This window comes from Poromitra crassiceps (assembly GCF_964638095.1).
Source record: "Poromitra crassiceps genome assembly, chromosome: 16".
Lineage (NCBI taxonomy): Eukaryota > Metazoa > Chordata > Actinopteri > Beryciformes > Melamphaidae > Poromitra > Poromitra crassiceps.
This window is the reverse complement of record NC_139645.1, coordinates 40,162,887-40,175,130: the sequence shown is the minus strand read 5'-3', so window position 1 is coordinate 40,175,130 and position 12,244 is coordinate 40,162,887. Positions and strand designations below refer to the sequence as shown.

At 48.3% G+C, this 12,244-nt stretch overlaps 1 pseudogene across 1 annotated transcript in view; it reads right to left on the bottom strand.

The window, feature by feature from the left end:
* The window catches only part of LOC310791642 (asc-type amino acid transporter 1-like), a 557,867-nt pseudogene that overhangs the window by 497,506 nt on the left and 48,117 nt on the right, over positions 1–12,244 (bottom strand). Inside the window, exon 6 of the transcript in view lies at positions 4,889–5,040. The product of the transcript in view is annotated as an asc-type amino acid transporter 1-like (transcript). The remainder of the gene's footprint in view (positions 1–4,888; positions 5,041–12,244) is intronic.

The following is a 12,244-nucleotide window of genomic DNA, read 5'->3' as shown; positions in this document are numbered from 1 at the left end:
AAAGGCTGGCACCATTATGTAGGCTGACACTGACAACTACACACAGACACACGCGCACGCACACACACGCACACACACACACACACACACACACACACACACACACACACACACACACACACACACACACACACACACACACACACACACACACGTAACATTATGCCTCTCTTGCATGTTACATTAATCATTTTAGCTTTAAATGGTTACTGTGTCCAATAGAAAAATATTGTCACGCATTTTATGAAGGTATTTGTGTTATTTGCATATTCATATGCTGTTATTTTATATTTCCTGGCTACACTGTATCCATGGTAATGACGCAGTTATAAAGCCTCATCACAGGGGGAAGTTCCCCAGGTGTTTGACTGTTTCATGAAAAGCTGTAAATAGTGACGTAGCCTATCTGAGAGAGACACTAACTATTGTCTATTGACATCCAGACTGATTATCTACTGATCCATCTGTATCAGTAGTGTCTTTGTGTCATTTAGATTAGAAGTCTTTGATCCTGGTCAAGGTTAGACCGTTGGCCCTATAACTGATCAGTTAATGGTTACTGGGCTTGTTTACAGAAATCATCCATTAGTGTTGTAACTTTCCTTGAATTATTATCATCTTCTTTTATACCAAAGAGTTCAACTGAGACCAGGCTTCCTAAGTTCTCTCATCGTAAACACATGTCTCCTCGCTGGAGTCAACTGTCAGCTGTTAGTCCGACACATCATCAAAACACAACTCATCTCATCCAGGTCTGTACGGTCACACCATATCACCTGCAGCAGGGACGCACCATGATGTCACCTGCAGTAGGGACGCACCATGATATCACCTGCAGCAGGGATGTACCATGATATCACCTGCAATAGGGACGCACCATGATGTCACCTGCAGCAGGGACGTACCATGATATCACCTGCAGCAGGGATGCACCATGATATCACCTGCAGCAGGGATGAACCATGATGTCACCTGCAGCAGGGATGCACCATGATATCACCTGCAGCAGGGATGAACCATGATGTCACCTGCAGCAGGGATGCACCATGATATCACCTGCAGCAGGGATGAACCATGATGTCACCTGCAGCAGGGACGCACCATGATATCACCTGCAGCAGGGATGCACCATGATATCACCTGCAGCAGGGACGAACCATGATGTCACCTGCAGCAGGGACGCACCATGATATCACCTGCAGCAGGGACGCACCATGATATCACCTGCAGCAGGGATGCACCATGATATCACCTGCAGCAGGGACGCACCATGATATCACCTGCAGCAGGGATGCACCATGATATCACCTGCAGCAGGGATGAACCATGATGTCACCTGCAGCAGGGACGCACCATGATATCACCTGCAGCAGGGATGAACCATGATGTCACCTGCAGCAGGGATGCACCATGATATCACCTGCAGCAGGGATGAACCATGATGTCACCTGCAGCAGGGATGCACCATGATATCACCTGCAGCAGGGATGCACCATGATGGCACCTGCAGCAGGGATGAACCATGATATCACCTGCAGCAGGGATGAACCATGATGTCACCTGCAGCAGGGATGAACCATGATGTCACCTGCAGCAGGGATGAACCATGATATCAACTGCAGCAGGGATGCACCATGATGTCACCTGCAGCAGGGATGAACCATGATGTCAACTGCAGCAGGGACGCACCATGATATCACCTGCAGCAGGGATGCACCATGATATCACCTGCAGCAGGGACGAACCATGATGTCACCTGCAGAAGGGATGTACCATGATATCACCTGCAGCAGGGATGCACCATGATATCACCTGCAGCAGGGATGCACCATGATGTCACCTGCAGCAGGGATGAACCATGATATCACCTGCAGCAGGGATGCACCATGATGTCACCTGCAGCAGGGATGAACCATGATGTCACCTGCAGCAGGGATGCACCATGATGTCACCTGCAGCAGGGATGAACCATGATGTCACCTGCAGCAGGGATGCACCATGATGTCACCTGCAGCAGGGATGAACCATGATATCACCTGCAGCAGGGATGAACCATGATATCACCTGCAGCAGGGATGCATCATGATATCACCTGCAGCAGGGATGAACCATGATGTCACCTGCAGCAGGGATGAACCATGATATCACCTGCAGCAGAGATGCACCATGATGTCACCTGCAGCAGGGATGCACCATGATATCACCTGCAGCAGGGATGTACCATGATGTCACCTGCAGCAGGGATGCACCATGATATCACCTGCAGCAGGGACGTACCATGATATCACCTGCAGCAGGGATGCACCATGATATCACCTGCAGCAGGGACGTACCATGATATCACCTGCAGCAAGGACGTACCATGATATCACCTGCAGCAGGGATGTACCATGATATCACCTGCAGCAGGGACGTACCATGATATCACCTGCAGCAGGGATGTACCATGATATCACCTGCAGCAGGGATGCACCATGATGTCACCTGCAGCATGGATGAACCATGATATCACCTGCAGCAGGGATGAACCATGATGTCACCTGCAGCAGGGATGAACCATGATGTCACCTGCAGCAGGGATGCACCATGATGTCACCTGCAGCAGGGATGCACCATGATGTCACCTGCAGCAGGGATGAACCATGATGTCACCTGCAGCAGGGATGAACCATGATGTCACCTGCAGCAGGGATGTACGATGTCACCTGCAGAAGGGATGTACCATGATATCACCTGCAGCAGGGATGAAGCATGATGTCACCTGCAGAAGGGATGAACCATGATATCACCTGGTGATGTTAAAGACAGGGCAGTGCTGTAATATGTCTCCTCCATCGGGAATCGAACCAACAGTATACTTATCAGACAGAGACAGTGACACAGCCGCTCAGAGAACTGAGCTATGAGCTGTTGGGAGTTAAGCTTCTGATTTCTACACACTGTATTTACACTGACAATAACACAGAGCATTAAGAGTGAGACAGGTGAGATTTGTACAAGTGAGTTTAGCTAGACTGACTAGTCTCCTTAATCCGCTTATTTCTATCAGTGTTCAAACTACTGGTGATGATAAAGAAGGATCACTGCTGCAGCTTATAATGAGAGTACTTTTTAAGAAATTGCCTGAGGCTGGGATTGAACCAACAACCTTCACATATCACACAACATTCACATGTTTATCTGAGTGAGCTATAATCCACTTTCTCTTAAGCTCTTATCAAATTTAGTCAACCTCATCCTGATTTTATTTAGTCAAGTTTTCGTCGATTAAGTGTCTAAGTATTTTCATCTCATCTTAGTCAAAGAAAACCGTAACTATTCATTAGAATTTCCAAACTTATTGTAAAGATATATTAATCTGTTATTCTGGAATTGTTTTAAGGTTTGAATGTGCAATACAGACACAGATGTTTAACTTCTTCTCTTCTGATTGGATCTCTTCCCAATTCATCCCTCCCTAACATTTAGTCTAGTTTTCACCAGTGAAAATAGGTAGTCGTCGAGTCGACTAACATTTTTCCTCATACGGTAGTTTTCGTCGACGAAATCAACACTGCTATGGATGCATGTCTCCACCTAGTGGTGCACTCCTCTTCCAAACTCACACACACTTTTCCATAACTACACCATGTATCTGAAACAATGTTTACTTACTGTCAATCTCATCAAAGTTTCTGAAGACCATGTCCACATGATCCCACTCCATAAAGCTGCATTTCCCAATGAAGGGCTGGGCAAACACCACATACTGATATATATTTCAATTCAAATGCATGTCACTCTTGTGTTAGAATGAGTAAATGGGCATTGACACTGTTTTTATATAACCCTTGATCAATCTCATTAATCTTTTATCTTTTCTTTTTTATTTATCTGTAGGCTACATACGTGCACTGCCAAGAGTAGCGGCAGCATTATAAATCAGAGACCAGACTATATCAAAAACATAAACACACACAGTCTTTCATGCATGCTAGCAAGCGAAACTGCTGTCTGTCTGACCACAGACTGTAGAAATAGACGCAGGATAGCCAAGCGAATGTGATTGGATGAACGTTTGACGCTAGGCCAATCACAGGCAGAGAGGGTGCCTCCAGCCTTCGCCATCATCCGAAAAACAATATGGCCTACAGTATGGGGAGCAGCTACAGTGCAGTCGTTCCAGTGGACTCAGTCCTGACTCAGCCATTTCTTTGTCCATAATGTGAACGTGCCAAATGAACTCTGACCCCTCTAAAACAAAGCACCACCCCAGGAGATGGTTAGTGGTTTGTTTGTGCTGGCTTGACTTGACTTCATTAATTCATGCTTGCAGTAAAGTGTCCTGGAAACGACGCAGAATACAAAACCACTAAAATCATCATATTCATAAACATAAAGAGAGCACATTTGTACACATGAAACAAGACAAAGTACAAAAATAAAGCGCGTAGCGTGGAGACTCTGGAGATGATGCGCCATGGCTGCAGTTATGGAAATCGCCCGCTCCGCAGCCTCCCAAAATTGTGACTGACAGACAGACAGAGAGACAGACACCGCCCACCCACTTAGGCGCCATCATGCAACTGTGCGCCATCGGCTTATACTACATCACAGTTGCTCGAGTGACATCACTGATGACATCACAACTGCCTAAGTGACATCAAAGTTGTGCAATCACAGTTGCTCGAGTGACGTCACTGATGACATCACTGATGAGATCATAATCGGGACTGACACCGCCACAGACACCGCCACCGTGACCACACCACTTAACCAATTTTAACGAAGATGTTCTCAACCTAAGTGACAAATTGGAGACAAAATCAGAGAAGACTACCAGACTACCAGACTACCAGTGAAAGGTGTTAAAACTGGGTTAAAATGAGTGAGACTGTGTGGGACTCACAGATACAGACGGTGGAGAGCAGTCTGGTGGCCATGTATGGAGGCACGCAGTTCTGGAAGGCCGGCTGCAGGACGTAGTTGGAGAAGGTGAGGGCGATGACGGCCAGCGTGGTGGGATACATGATGAGGACAGCACTCCATAGCAGCAGGAAGCTACAGAGACAAGACACCAAGGGTTCATATGTAGGGGCAAGACGCCAAGGGTTCATATGTAGGGCAAGACGCCAAGGGTTAATATGTGACAAATTATTAGCCCTTTAATGACACATCCACATGAAGCTGACAATTCAAACACATTAAAGTCCACCGAAAAACTATACTGATTTATTTCCACATGATCTCTCACACATCTCTCTGACACTGTGGGCGTGGCCCCTGAGAGAGCCTGGCACTGTGGGCATGGCCCCTGAGAGAGCCTGGCACTGTGGGCGTGGCCCCTGAGAGAGCCTGTCACTGTGGGCGTGGCCCCTGAGAGAGCCTGGCACTGTGGGCGTGGCCCCTGAGAGAGCATGGCACTGTGGGCGTGGCCTCTGAGAGAGCCTGTCACTGTGGGCGTGGCCTCTGAGAGAGCCTGGCACTGTGGGCGTGGCCTCTGAGAGAGCCTGTCACTGTGGGCATGGCCCCTGAGAGAGCCTGTCACTGTGGGTGTGGCCTCTGAGAGAGCCTGTCACTGTGGGCATGGCCTCTGAGAGAGCCTGTCACTGTGGGCGTGGCCCCTGAGAGAGCCTGGCACTGTGGGCATGGCCCCTGAGAGAGCCTGGCTCTGTGGGCGTGGCCCCTGAGAGAGCCTGGCACTGTGGGCGTGGCCCCTGAGAGAGCCTGGCATTGTGGGCGTGTCCCCTGAGAGAGCATGCCACTGTGGGCGTGGCCTCTGAGAGAGCATGTCACTGTGGGCGTGGCCTCTCAGAGAGCCTGGCACTGTGGGCGTGGCCTCTGAGAGAGCCTGTCACTGTGGGCGTGGCCTCTGAGAGAGCCTGGCACTGTGGGCGTGGCCCCTGAGTGGCTGAATCTGTCCGCGGTCGGTCTCCTACTATTCAGAACAAGTGGAAGCTGTTCGAAAAATGGTGCCTGAAAGAGGACCACATTCCTTATCTGTGTCAATGGAATGGAAGCCATTGTGGTCGTTTTACAGGACTTAATTTAGAAGAACCGGACGGACAAACCAGTCTCACATGACACCCATTGTACAACACGTGCCAGCCACACACACACACTCATGCTGACGGTGGCCGGTGAAATAGTCTCTGCATTTATCCCATCCAGGTTTGTCTTTCCTCTTGGGGGCAGCGATGAGCAGTGTACAGAAAGGCCCTTTTCACAAGATACCTCACCTGGGCACTATAGGCACTGAGGGCATGCGGTAAGGGGGCATGCCCTGGGGGCCACAGCATCCTAGGTGGGAATCAAACCCAGGTTCCTTCTTGCTCTGAGGCAACATCGCCACCATGCACCTAGCGATATTACCGTATTGTGTAATTTCATGTTACAATCATTGAAATGACCTAGTCCTGGATGCCATTTTTGCTGTTTTGCTGTTTGCTGTTGGCTGACTGGCTGCTACAACTTCATTGATGATCTAAGACTTCCGTGCTTGTTTGATTGTGGTCCGAACATCATTTCAGACAAACCCTTTTCACCACCAGAAGAGGAGAGGAGACATGAGAAGACAAGAACATCCTGGATCTCGGCGTGTCTCACCGCAAAACATTTACAATGAGCTGGAAAAAAGTCGCTCACTTGTAGCCAAAAAAGGCTCCAGTCAATAGCCGCAATTAAGCCAGAGAGCCAGAGAGCCAGAGAGCCAGAGAGCTACAGCCAGGAGCTTTTGGCCCAGCTTTAGGTTTCTCTCTGCCTGTGGCGGCTCGGGGTGATTCAAAAGTTAAATCAACTAGATGGATGTTAAGACGACGATATCAACTGTGTTCAAAGCAGGACTGCTCTCTTCACTTTGCTTGGTTTGACGTGAAAGGCTCTGATTAGGCTCTTTGGCGTTTTGATGCACAAATGTTTGCTCTTTCCGTTTCCCCTCTATTTGTGCAAATGAATGAATGAAAGGAGACAGAAGAAGTGAAAGGAGTGATCCGTCCCACAGCAGAGGAGGGCCTCTTTGACTCTCTCAGACTAACAGTGCTGCTCCAGGGTCACTTTACATATCACATGACCACATGAGCTTCACAACACATTCACAGCTGATTGGTTCCAGATGAAGAGTCCGGCGAAACTGAACCATTCTCCCTGCATACATCTGCATCTGGACTGCTGTATAACAAGGTCCACACCAAGAGGTGAGAACCTGAGATTCATAAGCCCAGAAGGTCCCACAGAGGACCATGTAAATGACGTAAAATTGAAGTGACGAGGTTTTCACATGACAACAGTGTGACATGTTGTATCATGTTGTTATGAACATACTGTATATTGTGTTAAAGTCAAGTCAAGTCAAGTTTATTTGTATAGCACATTTCATACACAGAGGCAATTCAAAGTGCTTCACATAAAATGGTTGACAGGAAAAGAAAAGAAAAGAAGAGAGTAAAATAAAAATAAAAGATTTAAAAGCATCACAACAAAACTTAAAAAAAAAGAGTATAAAAAGTGCAATAAGCAACAGGCGCAGCAGTTGCAGAAAGAGCTCAAACTTATAGAGGACTCATTGGGTTTGCATAGTAGCTGTCAGCAGTTAAAAGCGACGGTAAACATAAAAGTCTTTAGTCTATTTTTAAAAGTAAGTAAGGTTGGGGCAGATCTGAGGTCTTCAGGCAATTTGTTCCAGCTAGCAGAAGCATAGTGAGTAAATGCAGCCTTCCCGTGATTTGATTTGATCCTAGGGACAGTTAATAAGCTGGACCCTGTTGACCTAACAGTTCTAGACGGTTCGTAGCGTGGGAGCAATTCAGCTATGTATTTTGGGCCTAGGCCGTTAAGTGATTTATAGACTAATAACAGTATTTTAAAATCTATTCTCTGACACACTGGCAACCAGTGTAAGGCCTTAAGAACTGGAGTGATATGATCAGCTTTCTTAGTCTTCGTTAGAACTCTAGCAGCAGCATTCTGAATAAGTTGAAGTTGCCTAAGTTCTTTTTTGGAGAGACCAGAAAAAAGGCTATTGCAGTAGTCTAACCTATTATAAATGAAGGCGTGAATTAGTTTTTCTAGATCCTGTCTGGACATGTATCCCCTAATTCTTGCTATATTTTTAAGATGATAAAAAGCAGATTTTCTAATTGACTTAATGTGGGAGTTAAAATTGAGATCGGAATCAATAATAACTCCAAGATTTTTGACTTGATCCTTAGGCTTCAGGGATAGAGACTCAAGGCGTACAGTGATTTTAAGCCTTTGTTCTTTGGGGCCAAACACGATCACCTCAGTTTTGTCTTTGTTTAGCTGTAAGAAATTCTGGCACATCCAGTTATTTATTTGATCAATGCACTGGCACAATGATTCTATGGGGGCATAGTCAGCTGAGGAAAGAGTTATATACAGCTGAGTGTCGTCTGCATAGTTATGATAGGCTACTTTGTTTTTTTGCATAATTAGGCCTAGAGGGAGCATATAAAGGTTGAAGAGAACGGGCCCCATAATGGATCCTTGAGGCACCCCACAAGTCATCCTAGTTAGGTCAGATGTGTAATTGCCAATGGAGACGAAGTACTTCCTGTCTTGAAGATAGGACTTGAACCACTGGAGGACCGTACCCGATAGCCCAACCCAGTTTTCCAGTCTGTCCAATAAAATTGAGTGGTCAATAGTGTCAAATGCAGCGCTAAGATCCAGTAGCACTAGAATCGAATTTTTGCCTGAGTCTGTGTTCATTCTGATGTCATTTATGACTTTAGTAAGCACGGTTTCAGTGGGGGTGAAAGCCTGATTGGAGTTTATCTAGGAGATCATTTGAGGTTAGGAATCTATTGAGTTGTAGGTAAACAACCTTTTCAATTATTTTGGCTATAAACGGGAGATTAGATATTGGTCTGTAGTTACTGATTACCGATGCATCAAGGCTACGCTTTTTTAGTAGGGGTTTAATAACTGCAGTTTTCAGGGACTCAGGAAAAGTGCCGGTCACAAGGGATCTATTAACTATTTGCAATAGGTCCGACGACAGACAGTTATAAACGCTTTTAAAAAAGCTTGTTGGAAGGGTATCGAGACAGCACGAAGATGATTTAAGGCCTTGCACAGTTTCCTCTAAGATGTCGTGGTCGATAACGCTGAACTGGGACAAATTTATCGAACTAGGGATCTGCGGGTAGGATGATGTCACAGCATTTCTTGGTGTGGAGCCACTAATAGCCTGCCTGATATTAATAATTTTATCCGTAAAAAAGGCAGCAAACTCATTACATTTGACAGTAGAGAGGAATTCAGGTGCTACACAGAGAGGCGGATTAGTCAGTCTATCAACTGTGGCAAATAGAGTGCGTGCATTGTTCACATTTTTGTTAATTATCTCAGAAAAGAACGATTGTCTCGACCTTTTCAGTTCGAGGTTGTAGGAGTGAAGACTTTCTTTGTAAATATCATAGTGAATGTGAAGATTAGTTTTCCGCCATTTACGCTCAGCTTTCCTGCAATCCTTCTTTTTGCATCTAACGGATGCAGAATTTCGCCAGGGTGCTTTAATTTTGCCAGACAGCAATTTTAACCTAACAGGCGCCACACTATCAATAGTATTCAGAATTGTTGAATTGAAGTTATCAAGAATCTCATTGACAGAAGCTGATGTGGGAGGAGATAAAGAAAATCTCTCCATAAACAGCGCGCTGGTGCCTGCATTAATGTCTCGTCTTTTAACGGTTTGTGACCTATTAATGATCTCAGGGGAGATTTCCATTTCGAAAAAGATGCAAAGATGGTCAGACAACGCAACATCAATAGTCGACACAGAAGAGGACTTGAAGCCTCTAGTAATAACTAAATCCAAGGTATGGCCTCGGTTGTGAGTAGGCCCTGAAACATGTTGAGACAGATCAAAAGTATCAAGTAAGATATTCAGTTCTTTGGCAAAATTATCCGTCGGGTTATCAATATGAATATTGAAATCCCCAGCAATAGATATACAATCATGTTCCATGAAGATTAAGGAGAGTAGATCAGCAAATTCAACGAGAAAGCTGGCTGAGTATTTTGGTGGTCTATAGATATTCAGCAGTAACACAGTGGTTGAGCATTTCAGAATAGCAGCAACGTATTCAAACGATGGAAAGTCTCCAAATGTTACCTGCTTACATTGAAACATATCAGAAAAGACAATCGCTACTCCCCCCCCCCCCCCTCTTATCAGCTCTGGGAGTGTCAATGAAGCTATAATTAGGCGGTGCTGATTCGGACAGAACAGCCACTCTGTTGTTCATATCGAGCCAGGTTTCGGTGAGGAACATTAAATCCAGATTATGACTGGTAATCAGATCACTGATGAGGAGAGATTTATTTGACAGCAACCTAACATTAAGGAGTGCGGCTTTAATATTTTTAGAGCCTGGAACTTCTATCGTTTGCTTCACAAGGGGAATGGAGATTAAGTCTGATTTAGAAACAGATCGTGTTGGGGGGAAAGTATTACGTCTGTATGAAATCAAGACTGGTATCGAAGCATTGGATCGATAGACCAATAGTGGTTTATCGCAGCCAGTTGCACTTCTAGTGTGGGCTGGCGCAGTTCCTTTATAAGGCTGTGGGACCTTGTTTCTATGGGGACAGGCCGGGATGGAGGGGTCTGGCGTCGGGCTGGTCGACGCTTGGGCACTTGGACCACAGAGGGGGGGGCAGATTGGGGGGGGTCTTGGACGGACGGGGGTGGGGCGCGTCGACTCTTGAGGGACTGCAACCACAGCCGGCTCTGCCGACTCGGGGTCGGTGGGTCGGGGGTTGGTCGAACCCACCCCCGACACCCCTGACTGGGTCGAGGGGGTGTGGGGGATGGTGGAGAGAGGGTGGGTGGGGGGGGGGCGGGGAGCAGGTAGGTTGAGGGGGATGTGAGGGAGGGGACTGTGGGGGGGCCAGGTTCGGGGTCGGGAGTGCTGGGTCGGGGGTGGGTCGGGGGGGCGTGGGGCATGGCAGTATGGGGGAGGGCTGGAGGGCATGTGAGGGAGGGGACGGTCGGGGGGCCAGGTTCGGGGTCGGCAGTGGTGGGTCGGGGGTGTGTCGAGGGGGTGTGGGGGATGGCAGAGAGAAGGAGGGTAGGGGGGGCGGGGAGCAGGTAGGTTGAGGGGGATGTAAGGAAGAGGGCTGTGGGGGGGCTAGGTTCGGGGTCAGGAGTGGTGGGTCGGGGGTAGGTCGGGGGGGCGTGGGGCATGGCAGTATGGGAGAGGGCTGGAGGGCATGTGAGGGAGGGGACGGTCGAGGGGCCAGGTTCAGGGTTGGGAGGGTAGAACGAGGGGGATTAGATGGACAAGGGGACTGGGGGATCATAGACAGTCCAAAGCTTATCAGTTCGTTCATCCTGCTGGAGAATGGAATGGGGGAGGGGGGTGGGGAGAGGTGGAGGAGCAAAGAGGTAGAGGAAAGGGCAGCTTCCTCCGCTTCATCCTGGAAGGAAGATGTCATGGTTGGTTGTTGGTGAACTGGGAGTTCGCAGAGGGTGTAGAGGCCCGGAAGGGGAGGGGGGAGAGAAGAGGCGAGGGGGAGGGGGGGGCAGTGCCCTCCACTTCATCCTGGAAGCAGAGAGGAGGAGAGGAGGGGAAGGGGGCAGCGTCCTCCGCTTCCTGTAAGGAAGACGTAGGCGAGGGGGAGGGGGGGGGGGCAGTGCCCCCCACTTCATCCTGGAAGCAGAGAGGAGGAGAGGAGGGGGAGGAGGCAGCGTCCACCGCTTCCTGTAAGGAAGACGTCATGGTTGGTAGTTGATGAACTGGGAGGTCGTGGAGGGGTGTAGGGGCCGCGAAGGGGGGGGGGATGGGATAAGATAGAGCAGAGGGCAGGAGAGGAGGAGGGGGGGGGCAGCGTCCTCCACTTCATCCCGGAAGGACGTCATGGTTGGTTGTTGATGAGCTGGGAGTTGGCGGGGGGGAGTAGAGGCTCCGAAGGGGGGGAGGGGATGGGCTGATATCGCCTGCATGGCAGAGGATATTTCGTCTAGTCGGCTGGCCTCGAGTTGTGGCAACAGGGATTGTTGTTGATGAGACGTGTCCACTGGCAATGTGACCTCGCGGCGAGGGTTGGAGATAGTGGAGAGGATGGGGGGCTCATTCCTGGCCGTGGAGTAATCAGATGTTGGGTGATTGATGTTGAAGATAAGATTGGCAGTGAACAGCCTTGTGCCATCCCTGTTGAGTCGACCATTACGATTGTAGAGATGGCTTCGATCCCAGAAGAGATTGAAGTTGTCAATATAATTCACATTATACTGAGGGCA